Source organism: Choloepus didactylus, chromosome 1, assembly GCF_015220235.1.
Source record: "Choloepus didactylus isolate mChoDid1 chromosome 1, mChoDid1.pri, whole genome shotgun sequence".
Taxonomy (NCBI): Eukaryota; Metazoa; Chordata; class Mammalia; order Pilosa; family Megalonychidae; genus Choloepus; species Choloepus didactylus.
The window spans coordinates 48,789,377-48,806,652 of record NC_051307.1 but is presented as its reverse complement, the minus strand read 5'-3'; the positions used below and the strand labels follow the sequence as shown (position 1 = coordinate 48,806,652).

The window sequence follows — 17,276 nt, the reverse complement described above, 5'->3', positions numbered from 1 at the left end:
CTTAAGGTGGTTTTACAGAAACATTACTTCTATTCCACCACAAATTTAATTTTTTTATTCATAACTCCCAATTTTCTTTTTCCAGTGCTCTTGTGACAGACAGCTTGGAATAGCTTCAAGGGGCTGATGCTCCTCTCAAATTCATTATTATTATTATTACATTTAATTTTTATTGAGATTGTTCACATACCATACAATTATCCAAAGCTTCAAAGTGTACAATCAGTTGCCCCTGGTACCCTCATACAGCTGTGCATCCATCACCACACTTAATTTTTGTTCAATTTTTAGAAACTTTTCATTACTCCAGACAAGAAATAAAGCGAAAGATGAAAAAAAGAAAAAAGAAAAAAAAGGAAACTCAAATCCTCCCATATCCCTAACCAAACCCCCCCAATTGTTGACTCGTATTATTGGTATATATTACTGTTTATGAAAGAACATTGAAATACTACTGACTGTAGTATATAGTTAGCAATAGGTATATATATTTTCCCTATATGCCCCTCTATTATTAACTTCTAATTGTATTGTCATACATTTGTTCTGGTTCATGGAAGCAATTTCTAATATTTATACAGTTAATCATGGACATTGCCCACCATAGGATTCAGTTTTATACATTCCCATCTTTTGACCTCCAACTTTCCTTCTGGTGACATATATGACTCTGAGCTTCCCCTTTCCACAACATTCACGCACCATTCGGGACTGTTAGTTATTCTCACATCTTGCTACTGACACCTCTGTTCATTTCCAAACATTTAAGTTCATCCTAGTTGAACATTCTGCTCATACTAAGCAACCACTCCCCATTCTTTAGCCTTGTCCTATATCTTGGTACCTTATTTTTCATCTCTATGAGTTTACATATTGTAATTAGTTCCTATCAGTGAGACCCTGCAATATTTGTCCTCATGTGTCTGGCTTATTTCACTCCAGGGTATATTGCCCTCCAGGTTTTGTCATCAACCCATTTTTTTTTGAGATGATTTTGTTCACATGTCATACATTCCATCCTAAGTAAACAATTGATGATTCTCTGTATGGTCACATATTTATGTGTTCACCACCTTCACCACTATCTATATAAGGGCATGTACATTTCTTCTACAAGGCAGGAGGGAGAGTCAAAGAAGGTAGAGAGGCAACAGAAAACGAAAAAAGAAAGAGGAAAAATAAATGACAGCTAGGAAGCAGCAAAAGGAAAGATGCTCTTAAATCAAAGTAGAGTAAAGAGTCAGGCAACACCACCAATGTCAAGTGTCTAACATGCCTCCCCTATCACCCTCTCTTATCTGCATTTACCTTGCTATATCACCTTTGTTACATTAAAGGAAGCATAATAAAATGATTCTGTTAGTTACAGTCTCTAGTTTACATTGATTTCATCCCTCCCCAATGCCTCTCCGTTTTTAACACCATGCAAGGTTGACATTTGCTTGTTCTCCCTCGTAAAAGAACATATTTGTACATTTTATCACAATTGTTGAACACTCTAGATTTCACTGAGTTATACAGCCCATTCTTTATCTTTCCTCCTTTCTTCTGGTGTCTCACATGCTCCCAACCTTCCTCTCTCAACCGTATTCATAGTTATCTTTGTTCAATGTACTTAGAATGCTGTGCTACCATCTCCCAAAATTGTGTTCCAAACCATGCCCTGCTGTCTTCTCCTATCACTCTGTAGTGCTCCCTTTAGTATTTTCTGTAGGGCGGATGCCTTGTTCACAAAGTCTCTCATTGTCTGTTTGTCAGAAAACAATTTGAGCCCTACTTCATATTTGAAGGACAGCTTTGCTGGATATAGGATTCTTGGTTGGTGGTTTTTCTCTTTCAGTGTCTTAAATATGTCACACCATTACCTTCTTGCCTCCATGGTTTCTGCTGAGAGATCTGCACATAATCTTATTAAGCTTCCTTTGTATGTGATGGATTGCTTTTCTCTTGCTGCTTTCAGGATTCTCTCTTTATATTTGACGTTAGATAATCTGATTATTAAGTGTCTTGGCATAGGCCTATTCAGATCTATTCTGTTTGGAGTACACTGTACTTCTTGGATCTGTAATTTTATGTCTTTCATAAGAGATGGGAAATTTTCATTGATTATTTCCTCTATTAGTGCTTTTGCCCCTTTTCCCTTCTCTTCTCCTTCTGGGACACCAATGATAAGTACATTCTTTTACTTTGTTTCATCCTTAAGTTCCCGGAGACATTGCTCATATTTTTTTTTTTTTTCTTTTCTCCATCTGCTTCTTTGTGTGTAGACTTTCAGGTGTTTTGTTCTCCAGTTCCTGAGTGTTTTCTTCTGCCTCTTGAGATCTGCTGTTGCATGTTTCCATTGTGTCTTTTGTCTCTTATGTTGTGCCTTTCATTTCCATAGATTCTGCTAGTTGTTTTTTTGAACTTTTGATTTCTGCCTTATGTATGCCCAGTGTTTTCTTTATAGCCTTTATGTCTTTTGCCAACTCTTTTCTAAACTTTTTGAATTGATTTAGCATTAGTTGTTTAAATTCCTGTATCTCAGTTGAAGTGTATGCTTTTTCCTTTGACTGGGCCATAACTTCATTTTTCTTAGTGTAGGTTGCAGTTTTCTGTTGTCTAGGCATCTGACCTCCTAGGCCACCCCAATCAGGTTTTCCCAGATGAGAACAGGCTCAGGTCACAGAAGGAGGAAATATTCAGTATCCAGTTTCCCTGATGGTTTTTCCTAGAGGATTGACACACCCTGTGCTTTTCTGCCTGGCAGGTGCACCTGTCAGCCTGTCACTGGCTGGTGTAAGGGGGTGTGGCCCATGGTTCTCCTCCCCCAGACTTTGGGATCTGGTTCCAGTAAGGCAGGCAGTAGAGCTGGGCCCCTCCCTTTCCTCTTGGGAAGCTCTGCCCCCCTCCAGAGAGGTCATCTGCATATCAATAAGTTCTTCATTTCTCTGACTCTGCTGGTCAAAGTGCTGTGATTTTAACATGGCTGAGGTTTTCTTTACTGCAAAGTGCTGAGGGCTGAAAATGGCTGAGGCTTTCTCCACAGAGAGAGAAAGGGACAGAAAGCTCCCTGATTCACCCATCTGCCAGAGATAGCACCCAATCTTCTGGGCTCCCTGTCCTGAGACAGATATGTCCCCGGACTCTCCCAAGGTCAGTTGTCAGCAAAAGCCTCTGTGTGCTTTTTGGGGATTTGCTGTCTGTATTGAGCAGTTAACATTAAAACCCCAATTGGAGCTGGGCTGAGGCACACTAGCTTGTTCAGAGAGTGCCACTCTCTAGCACTGTGAGGCTTCTGTGAGAGAGGGGCTCTTGGGTTTCAGCTCTCGGTGTGGGTCTGCAGTTTTTACTTACAGATTTTATGCTGCAATCTTGGGCATTCCTCCCAATTCAGGTTGGTGGATGATGAGTGGACAGTCATGATTGTCTCCCTGCACTTATTCTAGGCTATTTACTAGTTTTTTGGTCATTTATGAATTGTTCCAAGGGGGACTAACAGTCTTCCACTCCTCTCTATGCTGCCATCTTAGCTCCTCCTTCAAATTCATTATTAAGGGAATTCAGAGTCAGATTTGAGAGTTGTCTGGTCACAACTTCCTTAGCCCTTTCATCATCAATATTTATTGAGCTAATCAAAATAGTTAGGGAGAGATTATCATCTCTTGCCCCACTCAATTTTTGGATTCTAAAGATATGAGCAGATTACAGTCTCAGGTTTAAAAAAAAAAAACAACAAAAAAAAATTGTCTGTATTTAAGTGTATGAGATGACTGTACTGCCCTGCTGGTACTGCCTGCTTGCTTGGCATGTAGGCCAAGAGGCTTTCAATATTCTATTAAAACCAGTAGTGTAAGTATAGGTGCAATTCCCATTTGCATCTTCATCCTTGTCAATTCTGGATTATTCATTTCTTTTAAGTATGCCTCATACACTGCTTTTACCTGGAACACCCTCTACCTTGCTCATCATAAATCTCAGTTTTCCTAAAATCTGGATTAAGACCAACTTCCACCAGAATATCTTTTAAAATTACCCTCTAAACATCAATAACTTCTTCCACTCTAAAAATCCTCTTTGTTTTTATTACATCTTCTTTGGACTAATTGTCTTTTACTTTTAAAAAATTTCTCTGTGCTCTTTTCACAACTGAGTTTAGTACTTCTGTTGGGAATGGAAGCATAAAACCCACCAACGACATGTTCAGATTTTAATCTTCCTTCCTATGGGTGTGAACCCATTTGTGGGTGGGACCTTTTTAAGATGCTGTTATTAGTTAGGGTGTGGACAAATGGAATCAGGGTAAATCTTAATCTGCATCACTAGAGGGTTTATAAAAAGGGGAAATTTGGACAGAATCAGAAAGAAGGCAGAAGTCAGCTGAAACTAGAAGAGCAGACACAAAGGGAGAGAGAGAGAGATTGCTAAGTGATGAAGAATGGCCATCACCAGAACTCAACCAACCCAGGAGAAAGCATGGCCTTGCTGACATCTTGATTTTGGACTTCTAGCTTCCAAGACCATGAGACAATAAATGTTTGTTGTTTAAGTCAATCCATTTTGTGGTATTTGTCATTATATCCCTAGCAAACTAAGATGACTTCCCACTTTTTTCCATTTTGTTTTTCCTTTTTCCTGTCTTCCTATTTTTGTCTCGCCTCCCCTTTCAACTAATATTAATTGAGCTCTTTATATCTGTGTTAGGATCTAGATTTACAGAGAGAAGAGATGTTATTCATGCCTTCTAGAAACTCCCAATCTATTGGGAAGGAGAAATAAGCAACTAGAAATTTCGGTAGTACATGACAAGGGCTTCAATGGAGAAAATCAACAAGGGCTAATGAAGTACAGCCTCTATATCTCTTAATGCTGCTCACTACTCATTTAAACCAGACTAGATTGTTCAGGAGTGGACAGACACACCACCTTCTGGAATATCCTTCTTCCCAAATTCACATGAATACAACTGGGTAGCTATCCTAAGCAAATGGTTGTGATACAAAGATTGAGGAAAGTATAGGTTATTCTTTACAGCTTGGTTATGAATAGAGAAACCTGTTGTGTAGAAAGATTTATAGAGTGGAAGAAGATTTTTAAAAATTATTTTCAAGTTAATTGAGACTTCAGAATGTTTATGTGTTTTAAAAAAGAGCCAGTAGAACAGAGATTATTTATTTGGTGCCTATGAACTAGGTAGTAAAACAGTATTAAAATTGCAAGAGATTTATTGGAGATGTTGGGAACAGTAGTCTAGAAAGCCTTCAGATCAGATACAGGTCTGACCTCTTTGAATGAGAAGGGGAAGGAAAAAGGATTAAGTAGGAAAAGTCTTAGACTGCAGTGCATTCTAATGAAATTTTTACCAGGATGAGATAAGGGATGTGTGGTGGCATTAGTGAATAACTAAGTATGTGATTTTCTTCATCAATGCCTTAGAAAGGAGGAAGCAAACAATCAGAATGATCCATGTTTGAAGTGCAAGTAAGTCAAAGCCATCGACAAGGAGCTAACCAATAATTTTAAAGGTTATAGCTTTTTGAAATGGAAGTGAAACGAGGTAGAGATGATTGCTTTTTCAGGGGAAAAAAAGTAACAAATTATATTTTAACTTTTTTTTAAATTTCAGAATCTAGTATGTCCAATAAATACTGTCTAGATAAAAAATATATAATCCAAAAATTTTTAATTCATTTTTCTCTGTAGCTAGTTTTTGTATCATCCTTTTATTCCCTTTTACAGGTGTTTTCACCATATTTGATTTCCTGAGTCAATTGTTGCTTCATAAAATTACAATGCTGACTCCTTCTTTCACTTTACAGGAATTTGTAAAATATGCATAGATTTTTAACATTTACTTGCCCTTTTAACAATTCTCTTCAGAAAGTCATGAAATAGGAAGGGTAGAAATAACATGAAATATATTAATAGTTGAAGTACTTTGCAAATATCAAATAGGCAGTGCTACATACTTGACCTTGAAATTCTGAAGGCAATCCTTTTTTCTCCATTTGATTGCACATGCATTTCCTGGGATCTTGTATTTTTATAATGCATAAAATCATAAAGAATCAAAGGGAAAATATTTTACTGGAAAAGATTTGTTAAGGTGTACCACAAAAGACTAGAATGTATCTTTGATGACTATAAAGTCCCAGACAAAAAGAAAGCTTTGAGGGCAGAGATGGGATATTCTGATCTGGAAGATTGGGACTTGGGAATATAAAATAAAGAATACAGAGTACATACAGAATATTGAACATAGAATACACAACAGAAATGTAAAGCATAGAATAAATGTAGAAAAACAATATAATGGAAAAGCTAGCTTATTATGTAGATGTGTCAGAAAACGGGGTTTGGGTTTTTTGGAACCCATGGCTTATTCAAAATCTCCCTAGTAAAATTCTTCATCTGTGCTACAGAGATTTTAACTTGAAAGATTCATTGTTGGCATTCTCCATGTACTAGTGGTATTTACTATTTAATATGTGTTTTGGAGCTAATGTGCATATAAAGCTGAAAGAGAGCAATACTCCTAATATTCTAACAAAAGGTCTAATATTCACACCACAAAGGTCTACTATATAGAAATGCATGCCCTTGGCTATCAAGGCAAGCACAACTCACAAATATGAGGATGAATGTGTCTTGCTAGAGATTGAATATTAAGGGTTATAAACTGAATATGGAGTGGGAAGAGTAAAACAATAAGATCACATTAAAATTGTTTGGGACTGAGGATATGGGATGAATGAATGAAGACCAGGAAATATGCTGTAATTTAGAGGAGAAAATTATGGGTAAGATAAACAAAATATACTTATTGCAACAAATAAAACAGCATACTAGTGTCATCACTGTGAATAATAGGCATATTGTTTTTATTTTTCTGAGCAAATACATATTAACACTGCTGGGACCTAGTAGGATTAGAAACCAATGCCCGGAAAACTTTTGTGAGGAGATATAATTAAAAAAAAAAAAAAGAAAAGCTAAAACAGTTTAGAAATGGAAGCAGCATAACACTGAATTTCAAAAATATAGACACCTCAGTGGAACACCTAGCTTGCAGCAATGTTTTGTACTATTCAGATGTGGCCAGAAAAGAGTTCTACATTTCAAAATCTTAAAGTATGAATATGGAAATGAGACAAATCAGTACATGTAGTATAAGTGTAAACTCATTATTATCTGATATACTGAGAAACTGTGTGTTAAACTAGCTTGAATATTCTGGTCATTAAAATACCAAAATAATATACATCACACATGATACCATAGTCTGATAAAGTAAACCAAGCAATTATGTTAAGTTGAACTCAAGTGTAATGGATGTTAATTATTCACAGTGTTTTAGCTGACTCATTGTTATGTCCTCTGGTTATGGATAGATCCATAAATAAAGTGAATGAAAAAAGATACTGGCTAAAAGAGTGGGCCTTCCATTTAAATATACAGTATTTAAGCAAATCTATATATGGCAAATGAATACAAAGACATATATAATATGAATGCAATAAAATATGGAATCAGTATCCCATTGAAAGCTACATTTTCTTTGAAAATGTATGAAAAAATACAAATAGGAGTTATTGTTTTCCCACTTGCAAGGTTAATTATTTCTTCTAGTTATTTCATTACTTGACTGTTGTCTAGGTGCCTAGAACACTAGCAACTCCTCTTTCATCCTGATCCTTGTTGGAGGAATGTTTCCTTCTTCCTCAAGAATACTGGGTACCTCTGTCTTTGTGCCTCTCTTGTGGGTTGAACTGTGTCTCTCAAAAAGATATGTCAAAGTCCTAAACTGGTATCTGTGAATGTAACCTTATTTAGAAATAGGGTCTTTGCAGATGTAATCAATTTAGATGGAATCATACTGGATTAGGCTGTGCCCTCAATCTGATGAGAGGGATTTGGAGACACAAAGACACACTGGGAAGGAGGCAAAGTAGAGGATGAGGCAGAGATTAGAGTTTTGCTGCCACAAAAAAGGAACACCAAGGATTGCTGGTAACGACAAGAAGCTAGAAGATGCAAGAAAGACATCTTCCCTAGAGTCTTTAGAGAGAACATGTTCCTGCCAACAATTTGATTTTGTACTTCTAGCCTCCAGAACTAAGAGTGTTTTAAGCCACCTAATTTGTGGTAATTTGTTACAGCAGACCTAAGAAGCTAATACAGCCTCCTTCTCTTTTGCCTACTGGTACAGCAGGCTGAAACTAATCTGTGACTTTAATATACTTCTATTCCTGCAAGCTACCATGCATCATCATTCTTTTCAACATCAAAATGTTAGAACTTTGTGTTTACTTAAATCCTTTATAGTTCTTCCCATATATACTCAATTCCTATACTTTGTTAATGCTCCCATAATATAATTATATTCTGTTAATCAGATCAGGTGTTTTTTTCAATATTGATGCTTCATAATGTCTCTGCCATATTGCACTATGTTGATTGCCCCCTTGTTTTTGAAACACTTCCCTCGGCTCCTGTGATTCTGCACTACACTGTTTCTCTGCTTAAATACACTTCTGTTTAAATATAATGATTTTTTTTTCCTTCCCATTCCCTGAAAATGATTGTTCTCAAGGTTTTTCCTAACTTCTATTCATTTTGCTCTATAATTGACCACTCAACTTCCCATCCAATTTCATGGCTATTACTATTTCTCCTGTGCACATACCTCCTAAATATACAAATTAAGCTTCTTCCAGAAAATCCTTTCTGTTCAAGATGTCCAGAGATTCAGAACAACATCCACAGGATTCAGAACAACTCAGAGTGATCATTAACATTCTCCCAAATACAATTTTACTTACTTTTTTTAAAAAATTCAGTTTTATTGAGATATATTCACATACCATACAATCATCCATGGTGTACAATCAACTGCTCACAGTACCATCATATAGTTGTGCATTCATCACCCCAATCTATTTTTGAACATTTTCCTTACACCAGAAAGAATAAAAATAAGAATGAAAAATAAAAGTAAAAAAGAACACCCAAATCATCCCCCCAGCCCACCCTATTTTTCATTTAGTTTCATTTAGTTTTTGCCGTTTAGTTTTTGTCCCCATTTTCTACTCATCCATCCATACATTGGATAAAGGGAATGTGATCCACACTGTTACCCCTTGTAAGCTACATAGCTATACAATCATCTTCAAGAGTGAAGACTACTGGGTTGGAGTTTAATAGTTTCAGGTATTTACTTCTAGATATTCCAATACACTAAAACCTAAAAAGGGATATCTATATAGTGCATAAGAATGCCCACCAGGGTGACCTCTCTACTATATTTGAAATCTCTCAGCCACTGAAACTTTATTTTGTTTCATTTTGCTTGCCTCTTTTGGTCAAGAAGATGTTCTCAATCCCACAATGCCAGGTCCAGGTTCATCCCTGGGAGTCATATCCTGCATTGCCAGGGAGATTTACACTCCTAGGAGTCAGGTCCCACACAGAGGGGAGGGCAATAAGTTTACCTGCTGAGTTGGCCTAGCTAGAGAGAGAGGGCCACATCTGAGCAACAAAAAAGTACTCAGGGGGAGTACTTAGGCACAATTATAAGCAGGTTTAGCATCTCCTTTGCAGTAACAAGCTTCATAAGGGCAACCCCAAGATAGAGGGTTTGGCATACCAAATTTCCAGTCCTCAATGTTTGTGAGAACATCAGCAACAACCAAGGTGAGGAAGTCCAACATTTCTGCATTTTTCCTGAGCTTCTCAGGGGGCCCCTTCATATATATTTTTATTCTTTGCCCCAATTACTTTGGGATGAATTTCACCTACTTTTGAGTTTACTCAAAAACTTTAAAGTTTTTCAATCAGAAAAACAGTGTTGTCCATAAAAATATAAAATATTTTTGGATCAATACAACTCTTGTTATTTCACATTAAATCAGATTCCTTATACCCTACCCATCTCTTTCTTATATAGCTGTATTTGGCAGCAATGACAATAAAAGCACTTGTGTATATGCCACGTATACACACAAGGTAATTCCAACATCTATTACTCACTATCTGTTTAATTTTTATTGATCTAGTCAGATGTTTCCAGCTTTTATATCACAGCCTTACTAAATAAATCCTACTTCTCGAGCTTAACTCTATTTTTTGTACCTCTGTTGGACCATCTATGCAGCCCTTCAATAAACCCCTACATTGAATTTACCCCTAGATGTGCTTTTTGATCACCCACAACTCTATGTTTATAGTTTTTTTCCAGATATTCTGCAAATGTTAGCCTCCTTTAATGTAAAGATATAAAGTGTCACCCAATTTTCCCACAGTATTTTACACACTACTTGCTCTGCTATTTATGATATGGTATTGTTGGCACAACTGTTGTTATGTGTTGAATTGTGTCCCTAAAAACATATATTTGAAGCCTTAATCCCAGGTCCTGTGAATGTGACCCTATTTTAAATAGGGACTTTGAAGATGTTATTAGTTAAGATGAACACAAACTGGATTAGAGTGGGCTTTAACCCAATATGACTGGTGTCCTTATAAGGAGAGGGAAATTGGAACACAGAGACGCACAGACCAGGGGAGAACACCATGTGACAACACAGGAGCTGATGTACTGCAGCTATAAGGCAAGGGGTGCCAAGAATTGCCAGAACACCACCAGAAGCCAGGAAGAGAAAAGGGATGATTCTCTCACACAGGTTTGCAATGGAGCATGGCTCTGCGAACAAATTGATTTCAAACCTAATAGTCTCCTGAACTGTGAGACACTAAGTTTCTGTTCTAAGCTATCAATTTTTGGTAGTTTGTTAAAGCAGCATAGGAAATTAATTCAATTATGTTCACCAGTATCCCCTGCTAGCCTCTGTTGGTGATTATTTCACCTAGAAAGTTATGAGAACAAAGTGGGCCTTCTGTAGATATTTTGCAATGAACTAGTAACTTAATCCAATTACTATATGGTATCATAGAAACATATTTAGGTAATATATTATGTCTAGAAGAGGACATTTCAAAGCTTAGCTTTAAACTAGAGAATCACCTCAAAGATAGTAATTTAAACAACACCTAGGAGAATATGTTAACTTGTGGGAAATCCGTCATTTCTCTCAGGTCACAGGGAAGAATTTATCAGAACTGTTGTTCTCTTAGTACACCCAGCAGTCTAGGTTAAGTGCTTTCACTAAACTATATCTTGCTTTTGGAAGTCAACTTACTGTAAAATCTTTTCTAACACTTATTAGATTTCATGTTGTGCACAGAAAAAAAAGTTACAGTACTTGATGCCTTTCTAAAATAGAACAGATGGACGAATATGAATTTTCTAACTATGTTTTTAATGGTGGAGGTGGGGTAGTTGTCAATTTTAATTTGATTGATGTTTCTCCCTTTTCCTACTTAATTGGCCAGATTTTCCTGGATATGGTAAGGCTGACTAGCAAAAACATCAATCACTCTGGGAAATGCTGTTTCCTATAATCAGAGGCATTGATTTAGGGTGTAGATCCCATACATTACATAGCTTCCCTTGATTTCCTGAAAAAAATTAAAAGAAAGACAAGGTATTATTTTATCAAAAAATTTGTCTGATGCAAATATATGTATTTCATTTGTGTGTATATATGCATACATATATACATACACATGTGCCTATATAAACATATAGATATGCATACAGATGTAGACCTTTTCTAAAAGATGATTTTTTTCCCCATTAAAACCACATTTTTGAAAGCTTCAAGAGTTGTGCATAGAAACTATTAACTTTTATAGGATCTTAAGGAAGTAATCTCTTCTCACAGGAGCTCCTCTCTTGGAAAAGTACTTCTCTCTGGATTGTTCTTATCTACAGAGTGATCGGATTCAAATACCTTAATAGTTTACTTGGCTACCTAAGGTGAAAATCAAAGGATCTTATAAAACAAAAAAGTGGCTATGCATAGGCTTCAGCAGCTTGGGAACTATATCTAAGCTTCCATCTTCAAATTTCTGAGTCCATAAATCACATACACTACTTAAAATAAAGAACTTTAAGGGATTACAGAATTTTTTAATATTTGGGAAAAAAATCCATAGTATTACATAATGGTTTCCAAAATAATAGTGAGCTACACAAATATTAAAATGTTATTTGAATTTTCTGTATTTTATAAAGAAATGTCTTGAAATATATAAAAACAATTAGAATAATTTTCATTTTGAACATTCTGCCTGCAGAAGTTTATAAATAAATTTGGTGCTCTAACCACTCTATTATTTGTCAGTATTGGAAACAATAATAATAACTAAACAACGTAGGCACACTAATGTATCTACCACATAAAAAGAAAGTGACCATCAGCTTCAGCTAAATAAAAGGCATATACTTCAGTTCTATAGCATTAGGATTATATATCTAGGTAGCTAAAAGGATAAAGAGACAGTTTATATTGAATTAAAGAGATTTATTACCTTTTAATTTCATTTATTCTAACTAGCATTTATTTGTTTTCAGCCTTATCTCCTTTTTAAAAAATATTTGCTGTAAGTATACATATAAAATAAAACAGTTCGTAATAAAAAGAGTTCAGATCCATATGAGTAACTTAGAAGAAAATCACTTCTCCAGGCATCTACATTAAATATAGAGGAGTGGGCAAGGTTTGTAGCCTGGCCAGAATCCACTGTCTCCTTGCTACTTTCTACAGAAACCTAATTTCTGTACCCTTCCATCATGCAGTCCGGGAGACTGATCTCACCCTACCCCACCCCCAGCTTCTTGTTCAAGATTACTTAAAAACTCAGACTTTAGGCAGGAGGTATAGCCTGCCTGTCGAACTGTTATTGCTTGCTCAATTGGGATAGTGCTAGTGGCAAGTGAATGAAAAAGATCCAAACATATTGAAGGAAAGGGTTTTTATTCTGCAATCAAGGAAGAGGCCTTCTCTCTTTCCTACTGGAGGTGAACAGAGCAGCATGTTGCCCCAGGTTTCTTTGCTGTGATTTCTGGCCAAAGCAGAGATTTTATCCATCAAAGTATGTTCTCAATAAATTTGCCAATTTCCCCACCCTCATCCCCACCTGCCCTGTATCACTCTTGCCTTAATTCTTTAATAATAATCTTTATTATGCATAAGACAGCTTTCAAGTTTCTTTACTCATTGCAACCCTAGGGTAAGTATTGCAATCTCTAGTTGGCAAATAAAAAGAGTACCCTACCCACTCATACAATGCCAGTAAGAAGCCCAGACAACATCTGAATGCTTGTTCTCTTATTCCAGCCAGAGAAGCATTCCACAAAACAAGCTAATGAATGGACAAGATGAACCAAGAATCTGGGTTCTCAAACAGCATGCCGCTTAAAGAATGGACCCTCAAAGCCCCCATCCTACTCTCTTGATTTCATATTACATAGCTTGCTTAGTTGTCCTGTCTAGTTGCTCCCTCCATCCCACCACCCAAACCCTCACCCCAGGCCCCACTCCATCTGATCCCCTCCCACCTCCACCACACACATACCAGTTTCTGCATGTTCCCTGTCCTAATCAGTACCTTGGGCCTTCTTTCATTCTCTTTTCTAGGACTGTATCACATGCTCCACAATCTTTGCCTACCTCTGCAGGATTTATTGACCATGGAAATACCCTTTAAAATAACCAACACCAAGAATGACTCTTAAATTAGTGAGCTACCCTGAATTGTTGCATCTCCAAAAACAGAATCATTCCTCAAATGCCTGTGGCTTCTGCTCACTGAAGCCTGGTGAATATCATGAATAGGGTGAAAATAAAGCATCAACCAATTAGGAAGAAGTGAGTCCTTCAACCAAGAACTCCTGTTAGAGAAAATGTAACTCCATGCCACACATTTTTCCATATAAAACTTGGTCCTGTATTTATATTATTTGTTTTAAAATATAACCATCAGTACAAATTAGAACATCTTCATTTGCCCTTTAAAATGTGATTACAACTGTGACACACTAAATCACTGCATGTATTACACCATGGTAGAAACTTTTTTCAGAAAATAACATATCCAATTTTAAGTCAAAGTGAAAATGCTGTTCAATTTATACAATCTTAAGGCATTCAGTTTATCAAAAATGTGTTCTATCTAAAATATGAGGAATGCCTGTAAAATAGGAAAGTGTTTATAAAAGTGTATTGTCAGTTACAAAAATAAAAAATAAAAAGGCAATGTTCTACCAAATTAAAAAAAAAAAAATTAAAACATTCCTTCTCCACTGGAAAAAAAAAGAGACTCTAAAGTAAATGGCTGTTAACAATGTGAATCTGTTAAAAAATCAATTCTTTCCTGTGCTATTATTCATTTGATAGATTTTACTACATCATAGACTAACCTTATAAAACAGGATAAACAATTTATTTGCTATAGGAAATCAAGAAAACAATAGATTAACACAATGGGAATATCAATAGAGAGATATGAATTATGAAAAGAACCAACAGAACTGAGAACACACTAACAGAAATAAAAATTCTTTAGAGGGGTTCAAAAGCAGATTGGAGCTGGCAGAAGAAAGAATCAGAAAGTTTAAAGATAATGCATTAGAAATAAATTAGTCTGATTCTTCAGAAAGAAGAAAGAATGAAGAAAAGTGAACTGAGCCTGAGGAACTTGTGGGACACCATCAAGTGTACCAGTATACACATTGTGGGAGTCTTAGAAGGAGAAGAAAGGGAGAAAGGGGCAGAGAGAATATTCAGAGAGATCATATCTGGAAACTTCCCAAATTTAACAAAGGACATGATTGTATGCTTCCAAGATGCTCAATGAACTCCAAACAGGATAAACCCAAATAGAACCACACTGTGCCATGTTATAATGAAACTGTCAAATGCCAAGGATAAAGAAAGAATTCTGAAAGCTGCAGGAGAGAAGCAATGTTTCAAGTACAAGGGAACCTTAATAAGATTAAGTGGTAATTTCTCATTAGAAAACATGGAGTCAAGAACGTAATGGCAAGGCATATTTAAGGTGTTGAAAACAAAAATATTGCCAACAAAGATCATCATATCCAACAAAATTTTCTTTCAAAAATGAAGAATAAGGTGAATACCCTTTTCCAGCACAAAGAACCTAAAATGGTCATTGCCAAGATATCCCTAAAGATTGGGAGAATGATCCAATGAAAGGGAAGAGGTGTAACTAAGAAATTAGGATTTGACAAATGATTATGACTACTGACTCATTATACTGATATTTCTTTTTAGTTTCTAGTATATCAGAATAGTCGGAAGAAAATACCTGAAATTGTTGAACTGTAATCCAGTAGACTTAATCTTTGAAAATGATTGTATAACTATACCGCTTTTATCATGTGCCCTTGTGATTGTGAAAACCTTGGGACTGATGTTCCCTTTATCCAGTGTATGGGTAGATGAGTAATAAAACAAAGACATGCATGAAAAAAAGAATAAGTCAGTGTGTTGGTTTGACCTGTTATGTACCCCATTAAATGCCATGTTATTTAATGCAATCTTGTGGGGGCAGACCTATTATAGTAGGATCTTTAGATTAGGTTGTCTCCATGGAGATGTGACCCACCCAATTGTGGGTGGGACCTTTTGATTAGATTATTTCCATGCAGGTGTGACTCCACCCATTCAAGGTGGGTCTTAATTAGTTTACTAGATTCCCTAAGAGAACAGAGGGAAGGAAAGCCGGGGTTGACACAGACCCAGATGTATGAAGATGCAGACAGAAAGATTTTGGAGATGCTAAGCTAAGAGATGAAGCCCAGAGTTTGTCCCAGAGAAGATAAGTGAGAACCCAAGGACACTTAAAGAGACCACTGGAATCAGAAACTGAAAGCAACGCATCTGGTGAGCAAAGGACAATCAGACGCTAGTCACGTGCCTTTCCAGCTAACAGAGGTGTTCCAGACACCATTGGCCTTTCATCAGTGAAAGTATCTTCTTGTTGATACCTTAGGTTGGACACTTTTATGGCCTTAGAACTATAAATTTGTGAGCTAATAAACCCCCTTTATAAAGCCCAATCCATTTCTGGTATTTTGCATTCTGGCAGCTTTAGCAAACTGAAACAGTTGGGAATATGGGGAAAAAAATGCCCCTACATAAACTATTGAATATAGTAATAGTATAACGTTAATAATGCTTCATAAATTGCAACAAATGTAACTACTGTTCAAAAAATAGAATTACCAAAAAAAGTGTTATCACCAATTGTAACAAATTTTCAACACCAATGCAACTGTTAATGGTAGGATGGTGTATGGAAATCTTGTATTTTTTGCATGCTTCCTCTGTAAAACCATAACTTCTCTAATAAAATAAAATAAAATATTTTTTAAAATCCTTGAAAAAAAAATGAGGGAGAGATTAAGACCTTCCAAGATAAACAAAAGCTAAGGACAATCATCACCTTTAGAACTGCCCTACAAAAGATGCTGAAGAGAGTTCTGCAGATTTTAAGGAGACAATAATAGACAATTGACTGAAGCCACATGAAGAAATAAGGATCTCCAGCAAAGATAGTAACATGGGTAAATATAAATACCAGTACTATTGTATTTTATTGGATTGTAACTCCACTTTTTACTTCCTACAGGATATAAAAGGCAAAGGCATAAAATGCAATGACAATTTAGTGATTTTAGACTCATAATGTATTAACATGAAATTTGTGAAAAGAACTACCCAATGGTGGGAGGATTAGTAGGATACGGGAACATAGTTTATGTATGCTATTGAAGTTGTTAAATTTGTACCAAAGAAAAAGAGAAAGTTATAGATTTAGGATGTTAAATGTAATCCATAAAGAAAGTATCAGAGAATTTGCAATCTCATAGAGACAGAAAATATATTATAGGTTATTAGGGGCTGAGGGCATTCACAATGAGGAGTTCCAAATGAGTATAAGGTTTCTTTTTGGGGTAAAAGGAAAGTTATAGTAATGGATAGTGGTAAGGGTACTACAACACTGTGAATGTTATTAAACCCACTGAATGGTATGCTTGGGAAGGATTCGAATAGAAAGAATTATGTTTTATATATGTTTCCACAATTTAAAAAAAGAGAAAGAGAATCTAAAAAGGTAATGACAACTAAATGCAATGTGTGATACCAGATGGGATATGATTGTGGAGGAAAAAAGGCTCAAAAACATTATTGGGACATATGAAAAAATGGAATATAGAATGTAAGCTTTATATCAACATTAAATTTCTAGAAGTTGATAACTGCACTTATGATGATTACATCCTTCTTTGTAGGATCTTTACATGGAAGTACTATGTTTTCAAGGAGTATGATGTGTGAAACTTGCACTTATATGTTCAGAAAATAGAT

General features: G+C 36.0%; 1 protein-coding gene across 4 annotated transcripts in view; it reads right to left on the bottom strand.

The window, feature by feature from the left end:
• CADM2 (cell adhesion molecule 2) overlaps positions 1–17,276 on the bottom strand; it is a 1,163,401-nt gene that overhangs the window by 713,779 nt on the left and 432,346 nt on the right. The gene's annotated exons all lie outside the window — the stretch shown is intronic.